This window comes from Salvia splendens, chromosome 16, assembly GCF_004379255.2.
Source record: "Salvia splendens isolate huo1 chromosome 16, SspV2, whole genome shotgun sequence".
Taxonomy (NCBI): Eukaryota; Viridiplantae; Streptophyta; class Magnoliopsida; order Lamiales; family Lamiaceae; genus Salvia; species Salvia splendens.
In genome coordinates, this window is record NC_056047.1 from 1,939,630 (window position 1) to 1,949,575 (window position 9,946).

The 9,946-nt window shown below is 34.5% G+C and overlaps 1 long non-coding RNA gene across 1 annotated transcript; it reads left to right on the forward strand.

The window, feature by feature from the left end:
* The first annotated feature begins 3,558 nt into the window (after positions 1 to 3,558).
* On the forward strand, positions 3,559 to 4,224 carry LOC121771204. Its single transcript, XR_006043959.1, has 2 exons — positions 3,559 to 3,788; positions 4,029 to 4,224. It is a non-coding gene; the product is annotated as an uncharacterized LOC121771204 (long non-coding RNA).
* The last annotated feature ends 5,722 nt before the right edge of the window (positions 4,225 to 9,946 follow it).

Here is a 9,946-nt window from a genome sequence, read left to right on the forward strand (position 1 = left end):
TCAAGGAGCGGCAGATTCTGAAGCCGAGCTGCTATCTCTCGGCTGTACAGAGGCAGCACGACGTCGGCCCCCTGCTCGCCCTTATCGGTAATTAGCCTTACCAGACTACCGACAAAGGCCGAGAACTGGCTGCTCAAAAAGAGTTTCTCCGTGTAAACACGGAGAGCCTCCCCCTGGGCAGCCACGGCGGCAGCCTCCTTCTGAGCCTCCCGGTGCTTCGTCTGCTCTTGCAGGATGATGAGCTGGTTTTTGGCTGACCGGGCTTCATCCTGAGCCGAGATCCTAGCAGCTCGGGCCCTCTCAAATTTGGCCTCAGCCTGTTCGGCCAGACTACGAGCAAGATGCAACTTCTTCTGCATCTCCTCGTAGTCGTGGGATGCTTTGGAGAGCTCCACAGAGACGAGCTTGGCTCTCTGAAGATGAACAAGGAAAAAACTCAACAGAATGGCCATCAAAAAATGTGGAAAAGAAGCCAAGTCAGAAAGCTTACCTCCACAAAATTCGTCGGCCATTGAAAAGGCTCAGGGACGTGTTCCGGGATGTCTGCAACCACCTCGGAGATGACCAGGTCTTTCCCCGGCACTCTTGGGGACTCATGAAATTTCCCCTTCCCTTTAGCCGAACACGGCTCCGGCTCTTTCGGATCCGAAGAAGAGGTTTTTTGCCTCTTCGGATTCTTCTCGGCTTCAGACGCCGAGCGAGGGGCTCTCTGCCTCTCCGGCTCCACAAGCTCGGAGGACTTTCGGATAGCCTTATTCAGCATGTACACTGCCAAAAAGCAAGAAAGCAAGGTTAGTTTTCTTCGTTAAAGCAGTAGAGCATAAAGATAAAGAGAAACCTTCACCCTCGGCCTCTTCGTCCGAAGACGAGATGTCGAACACGACGTCGCCCTTGACGAGCTCAGACTCCGTGTATTGTTTCCTAACTATGGGAATCTTGTTGAGCTCGCCATCGAGCTCGTCCAACGGTTCAGGCCGAGGATGACGGATAACGGACTTCGGCCCTCTCCAGGGAAAACTAGGAGCCGCGGTCCTATCATAGTAGAAGAAGCGGTTTTGCCACTTCGGCCACTTCGTTTTACAAAAGGCCCTAAAGGGCTGTACAGGGATCAAGTAAAACCAAGACCCCTTCCTCTTAAATTGAAAGAATTTAAGGATCGCCTTCAAAGACAAATCCCTTCCTAACCTACGGAGTTCGGCAGCGAAGGCCGACAAGTGCCTCCAAGAGTTCGGAGTCACCTGGCCTAAAGGAAGCTGAAAAAAATCTAGTAAATCTATAAAGGCAGAAGGGAGGGGGAAACGAAGCCCGCATTCTAAGCAGGCCTCGTACACGGTGGCGTAACCCTCCGGCGGGGAGTCAGCCCTATGATCACCGTCAGGTACCACCGCCTTCCCCCCAGGAAAAAAGTATTTTTCGGGTAGGGATATCACAGTATCCCTACTCAAAATACTATGGAAATACTCTACGGTCTTCTCCCCGGACTCTTTCCGGCCAGAAGACCCCTTACCGCCTCTCCTACCGCTACCCGACTCCGAAGAAGAAATAGAAGCCATTTTTCTTACTTTTGAACGTGAAGAAAGTCTGAAGAAACTCTTGAAAGTGGAAAAAAATTTCTCGAGAAAGAGAGAGTATAGAAGACGCAACAGCAAAAGTGTTCAAATGAGGAAGAAAGAGCATATTTATCAGATTCGGGAAAGATTTCGAAATCGTTGCGCTGTTTCGAATCCCACCTTTTCAGGATTCAACGGCCGGATTTTACTGTCGCATTTAATGCAGGCACGCGCAAGGCGCGTCCCCTGACGTCAGCCTCCCCCTTACCGTTATCCAGAATGCCGAAGTGACTCACCTCGCCGAAGTGATTCACTTCGCTTTTCGGGGGGGGTAGTGATGGGGTACGAACTAAACCCTAATGGCAAGCCCAATAACAGTGACGGCCCATCAGCCCAGAGCCCAAGAAAGAGTATCTGTTCGGCACCAAAGAGTTCGGCACGACCAAAGAGTTCGGACTCAGCCTACAGCTCGGTAAAAGCCGACCAGTCAAGCTCTCCTCTCAGATCGGCAAGAGCTGATCGGTAAAGTCCAGCAGTTCGGTCTCAGCTTTCGACCGAACTAGGAGTTAGTGGACTCATGAAAGGCCTCCACGACCTCCACTATACCCACGATCTATTTAGTGGTACGAAGCAGTTATTGAGCAGTTATTGCTCACCCACGATCTTGTTAGTGGGGCTGCAAACCACGATCCTAGTTCAATGTATAAATAGAACTTAGATCAGATAGAAAAAGGTTAAGCTCTCTAGAGATAAAATATCATATAGCAAGTCTGTGTTGTAAGCTGTAATCCCAGATCAAGCAATACAATCTTGCCCTCCCTTCTTCCCGTGGACGTAGATTTACTTCAGTAAATCGAACCACGTAAATTCCTTGTGTCGTAGTCTTTTTTCTCTACCAGCTCTACCAGCTCTACAGGTTCAACAGCTAACTTGCAACTCCAAAATCCACTAAAACTAGGTTTCAATTTGAATGAAAAAAGAAGAGTACAATCGAGAATGAACATAAGGACAAGTGAGGTACAGTTTGAATACAAAAGATAAAGCTTGCCTCGTCGAAGATGCCCAACACCGGCGGCACGGTGGCGGCGTGACCACCGACGGGAATGGAGCCCGAAACGGCGTCGTATGAGAGAGTATGATGTTCAATTTAGGAGAGCGGAATACACCTTACATTTCCTTATCGACTTCTTTCTCCTTTTGTATCAATATAGTACATTTCCATGCGTCGTCCAATAAATTCGTCGGCATACATTTATTTAGGTTTGATCACGGATGTACGAATCCGTTTTCGTGAATCCACCTAATCCTGCTCGGTGACCTCAAGGTCACCACAACTCTGCACTGCCAACTGCGCTACAACCCGTTAACATACAACATCCTTCTTATCTAACTACTCCTTCCGTCTCCCACTCAAGATTTACATCATTCTCATTTAATTTGTCTCATTCAAGATATCCATTTTCTATATTTGAAAATAAATCTTTCTTCCGTCTCTCCTTATTAAAATATTAAACTACCTTTTTTCTATATACTTACTACACCTAAAACTCCTTCTAATATCTCATGTCATTCAAGAATGTTCTCGAGTGAAACAGAAGAAAGTATTAGTGGTGAAGTAGTGTGAAGCCATAATTCTATTTATTTTTTTCACTCAATCTAACATTTAATATTTAATAAACACTTACAATTAAAATGAATATAGACCATCAGATAGGCTAATGACTACCAGGAGGAATATGAGATGTGCTAAATGCTATTATGAACGTTCTTAATTTAAAATTTAAATATATAGTCAACTATCTTGCTAATATTATAGGACATTAATTTATAAATAATAGAAGTGATCAAATTTCTTCCTTGAAATCCAGTTAAATTAATCCACGTTGAAAGATACTACTGTAGCAACAAAGAAAAACAAGACGTAATTTAATTAATCAACGCCAGCTATATGTAGATCCAAAACTCCACATTCAACAATTAAACTGCTTATTTTCGTGGACATATTTATTAATAATTACAATTATTATAACAATATTTTCTTCAACTACGCGTATAAATACACCTTTCTATCCTCCCAAAGAAGCAGGCATTAGATTACAGTTTTTAATTATACAGTAATTTTAAACTAATTTTCAATGGCAAACAATAATTTGAAGTCGTTCATGGTGATTCTCTTCCTCTCCGTCGTCGTTTTATCTCCCATCTTGCCAACTAGCGATGCAGCTCGATTTACAGCTGGTAATTAATCTCTCATCTATTCGACAAATTTTTGTTTCTTTTCCGGTAAATAATTGATTTTTGTCTTATCACTTTAGCATTAAAAAATTATGCGGGACATTTCAAGTTAAATAGATATTTCTTTGCAATTATCTTAAAGTAGTGACATTTTTGTTAAACTAATGACAAAATCAAACATTTACCTATACTCATATTATGTGATATTTGTTTGTTACTTTTTAAATTTAATTTGTAACATAGGTGTGTTGACGAGCGGCCCCATATGCCCGGCTTGTGTATGCTGCAAACCCCCACCACCGGGGTTGTGTTGCAAGTGTTGTTCGTCTCCTTCTGTCCTTAATTCGGTGGAGACTAGCAATGGATCTCCGTAATATTCACTTAAAATAAAATGTAAGCTCGGTATCAATAAATGTTTACAAAGAAATAACTTATTATACGTTTGTTTTTCATTTGTCATCCGTTGATAATGTCGATCGACGTCTCACTGCTTATGCCTTCCGAGGATGGCATCCAAATTATTCATTCTGTGCCCCAACACATAATTAAGTTCTGTTTGATGGATTCGATATTGATCGTTTAGAATGGCTCAAAACAGTAAAAAGCCTAAAACAATGTTTTAAAAATGGAGCTCATTTAATTTATAGCTACAAAAATTGCATTCCTTTGTATGTGTTGAAATAATCAATTTTTCGGTAAAATTAATCCGCGTTGCAATTGGTAACAAAGAAAACCAAGACGTAAATTAATTCATTAACGCAAGCAAGAATTAAATCCAAATTTCAAACTGAACTAGATAATTAAACTGCATGTTTTCGTGGACATCTTGAATGACTAATTAATTAAATGTTCAAAATTATAGCAACAATTTCTTCAACAACGCATATACGTATATTGCAGTTTTAATTTAATTTCAAACTAATTTTTAATGGCAAACAATATTTTTTCAGTTACTAAATACTGGTAGTGCGGGATGAAATCCAACACTACACTATAGGAGTACTACAAACAAAACTATACCTAACAATATTTGAAAATGCATATAACAAATTTGAATGAAATAAAGATATAATCCATTCACAAACACATTTCATAAATATAACATAATGTACTTAATTTGAAATGAATATAAGTAATTTTACTTGCATCTTCTAATGAAAGTTCAACAAAAACACCCCAAATCAACAAAGCAAACCGAGAACGATCCTCTTATAAACCCATGGTCCAGTAACCGAGCCACTAGGTTTGGTTAATCACACGCTGGAGCCATCGTACGTCATCTTCCACGGGTTGGCTTATCTTTATTTTTATATTTTAAATATCTTAAAATAGTCAAATATGACATTAATTAATGGAGTAAATAATAGAAGTAATCAATTTCTTCTTTCCACGTGAAGAGGAGCCAATTTTCCAGTAAAATTATTCAATGTTGAAATATAGTATAGCAACAAAGAAAAACAAGACGTAAGTAAGTTTAAGAAATAAATGCAAAACTTCTACATTCAACTAATTAATTGGACTGCTTATTTTTGGACACCATTGGATAACTAATTAATATTAATAGAATAGCAATAATTTCTTTAAAAACGCATATAAGTACACCTTCTAGCCTCCTATCCTATCCTATCCTATCCTATCCTATCCTATCCGTCATATTCCAAACAATTACAATGTACAACTTAAAACAATAAAACTCAACTTAATTAATAATATAATTCCCTTCCAATTGGTAGTAGCAAAATGGTTCTGAGCCACCTCAAGGGGTTAATTAACATATCTATGTGACAATCAAAGAATCGAAGGAGTAATAAACTAATACAAATATACCATGATTTAAACCCTAATCCCTATGGGCATCTATCAAATTCAAGCATTTTCTAGTTCAAAATTTTCAGCCCACCGCGGTCGGGAAACCATTAAGTCACTGAGAGAGTAGATACATATTTTTACAAACTTACCATAACAAAATAAATAAAAAACAGACTATTATGAATAATAGTACCATGTGTACACAATCACAACCTTGTCATGCAATATTACCTCGTGTTTTAACATTTTCTCCCATTCCACTAAAAATTAAAAGCACAATCTCTCCATCCAAAAAAGTTTACATTTTGGTACTTTCACAAAAAAAATACTACTACTCTTTTATTTACAAAAAAAGTACCTCACAATATATAATCTTCAGTATATCAATTTATTATTTTAATCTTTTTATTACAGTGTATGCTCATCATTTTCTTTGCTCGTATTTTTTAATTTTACTACCATTACCTTTTATAAGATGATGCGATTATTTTCCAACTCAAGATACTCCAATCACTTATTTAACCTTATTTTTGGTAGAAGTAGAGAATATATAAATTAGGCCAAGTCGAATTATTGTACTCCAACTAACAAAAAATAATAGAAACAGGCTGCCACCAATTAATTCCAATTTCCAAGCACTAAAAATTCACCATGTAGTTTGACTTCATAACAAACACTACTAATAATTGGACAAACACCGCATGTTCTTGTTGACTTTTATTGATCAAACAAACATTATTTACTGCAATTGATCCCTAAAACCTCCAATCAAAGTCAAATCACTTGTGATTGTAGTTTGAGTCATCACGGGGAGTCGGGGATAGATGGGGAACCGTTGTTGATCATTATAAAAAGAGGGAACATCATTTTAGGTCAACGAACTTTGCCAAAGTATCATTTTAGGTCCGTGAACTTTGAAAATCTTATTTTAGGTCCGTGAACTTTGAGTTAGTATCATTTTAGGTCTTTTTTACTATTTCCAAGTTTTTTGGGACGAAAATACCCTCAATACCTTAAAAAATATATATTTTTAATAAATTTATCATATACTCATATTTTTTATAAATATCTTTACAATATATTTTTGACAAATTTTCTAAATATAATTTGACCTTAAATATTATCACTTAATTTTGTGACATGCAAGTAAAATTGCTTCTTCAATTTTTTATATTAATTTTTTTTAAAATTGAATAAAGAACTTTTCTTTAATAATAAAAAAATTGAATAAAGATCTTTTTATAAATATCTTTACAATATATTTTTGACAAATTTTCTAAATATAATTTGACCTTCAATATTATAATTTAATTTTGTGACATGCAAGAAAAGATCTTTATTCAATTTTTTTTATTAGAGAAAAGTTATTTATTCAACATTAAAAAAAATAAGATAAAAAATTGAAGAAGCAATTTTACTTGCATGTCACAAAATTAAGTGATAATATTTAAGGTCAAATTATATTTAGAAAATTTGTCAAAAATATATTGTAAAGATATTTATAAAAAAATATGAGTATATGATAAATTTATTAAAAATATATACATTTAAGGTATTTAGGGTATTTTCGTCCAAAAAAACTTGGAAATAGTAAAAAGGACCTAAAATGATACTAACTCAAAGTTCACGGACCTAAAATAAGATTTTCAAAGTTTACGGACCTAAAATGATACTTTGTCAAAGTTCGTAGACCTAAAATGATGTTCCCTCTTTTAAAAAAAGGTTGAAATGTTGTGTTCGTTTTCTAAGACAAGATAATAATGATATACTGATATTGTCGTCCGTATTTGAGATTAAATTAGTATTAAATTTATTTTGTTTGGTTGGTTAATTATATCGTAGATTAAATTAGTAGTATTAGATTTTATATTGTTATCTAAGTTGGTTAGATTATACTAATATATATAAGTTGAGGAGAAAAACTCAATTATATACTAGTTTTTAAATATAGACAAAAATTAAATTGCTCTAAACTGGGAGGTGCCCACCTTTAGTTAATTATAAGCGACAGAGTACTTAAATCCACCGACGGTAGTTAGGCATAATCCCATAACTAAATTTATTTAATTAGTTAATGCCTTAATGGTGATGGTGCCATTTGATTGAAGCTCTTTATCTACAATTCTACACTAAGGTATCAAAAACATTACATAAGTAGTAGTACTACTATTTTTGGGGTTAATGATTAAATGTATTGCAACCTATAATGATTTTACTATTAAATTTATCCTAAACTTTGAAGTTTCTTTATTTTATTTGTTTAATAGTTATATCAATTTAGTTTATCTTAGTTTTTCAATTTACGAATTACAGTATATCTCAATCTTTTTAACTCGTAAATGTAATCAATTCATTATTAGATAATCGATTCTAAAATTCAAACTAAAGTGATATTTTGTATATAACTTATTTTTTTAAAAAAAAAACAAATACTCCTAGGTCGTATACTGAAACACCCGTGTCACAATTCCAATGTTAAAATTGAATTCTAATAATAAAAATTGATGCAAGTTTAAAAGATTTGATTAGAATTGACAAGTTGAATTAATGAGATACTCCTAGTATAAATAATTAGAGCTAGATGTCATTGTTAAATTGTAAACGTTCGATAAATTTGATAAATCCACTAGACATAGTTATGATAGATTGAACAAGTAATCCATTACTTTTGTATCTGAAAAATATATAGAATTCATCTGGATGGACAAAAAGAGGAAACAAACAACACACATGGAGAAAGCAAATTTTATCCGAATCTATTCAACATATTGAATGTAAACCTCACCTAAAATCATCATGAATAGTAAGAAAATTAAATGCATCGTTGACATTTTTTGCATTAATTATGTCACCATCCGAACTTTTCTATTTTTTTTTCAAGTTTGATGATAAAAACAAGGTGACCGAATGAAATTAAGAATAAATTGAATCAAACGAATAATTAGAGATAGAACGGTGCCAATGCATCCAAAAATAAATAAATGAATGGTGTTATCACACATGTAAAAAATAAAAATAAATACACATAAATAAATAAATAAATAAATATTTATCTTCTAATATCATGGCATATATTCATCTTCTGATATATCAAGGGATATGTAGTGATAGAAATATATCATATACGATTAAATAAAAAAGATTTGTGGTACTTAATGCCACCAAAAGTGGTTAGGCAAGTATACTACGAAAAAGATTGATTTAATCACATTGATAATTAAATAAGGGAATGACAAGTCAAGTGCCATTTGATGAAGACCTAATTACTCGGTTTTGGTAAACGCATATTAACTTCTTTCTTTTCAGGATGTAAAAAATATTTATTTGAAATGTAACGTTTTAAGTTTGAAACGACTATTTAGTGATTATGGATAGAACAATTTATTTCATATGATTTTGCGCACTATATTTTGAAACCAATAAACAAATTGAGTAACTTCGATTTCCAATTGATTTTATTTCCCCCTTAAATAAATATTTTAGTTATATATAGAAAACAATATATATTTTTCATTAAAAATATAAGGGCCGGAACATCTATTAAATTTGACTTTTGGAGTTGTTGTTGACATCATGGTGCAGCACCGCTCCACGCCAATTACCTTTTCAATATTAGAATTCATTTCATGTTTTTTGTCTGCCATCCATCGACAACTATAACCGTCTCAATATTCTTTCACCGGTGACATTTTCACTTCTAACCTAACGAATTTCATTCCATGAATATGCCATTGTATGTATAACATTAAATATTCTTAGTTACTTAATCTGCCATGCGCTTGGTGTGAAGTACCTTATAGGAGTACATAAAACTCTAATTACCTACTCAAAATTCAATTAATTAATACCTCCTAGGTCAAATCAAATTTAACATATCCTATTAACATGTATGCTCATTTATATCCCGTACTAATCCCAACAATTATTTTCACTAATAAATTATCGGCAAATCAGATTAAGTCAATCGAATTCGAATCCCTAATTAATTTGACCCTCATCGAGAATTAATCCAAATTACACAAACACTTACAAAGCTACACTACAATCAATTATACAAAAAACTACTGCCATCCTTTTTAAAATTTGATGCTCGTATATATGTGTGTGCTTATTACTACAATAATCTTAAGATTACAAAAAAAATTCTTAATATGCATACTTTGAGCCTTAATCGAACCAAGACCGAAAAACTATTCATCACATGACCACACGTGGCATTGAGAGTCCTACTGTCCATAAAAACACCACCACCATATCTTGCATCACATGCCAAATTTTCACCCATCAAAGAAATTCATCAACCCATAACTTAATACACTTGTTTGGCAGAAAATAAATTACTACTACAAGAA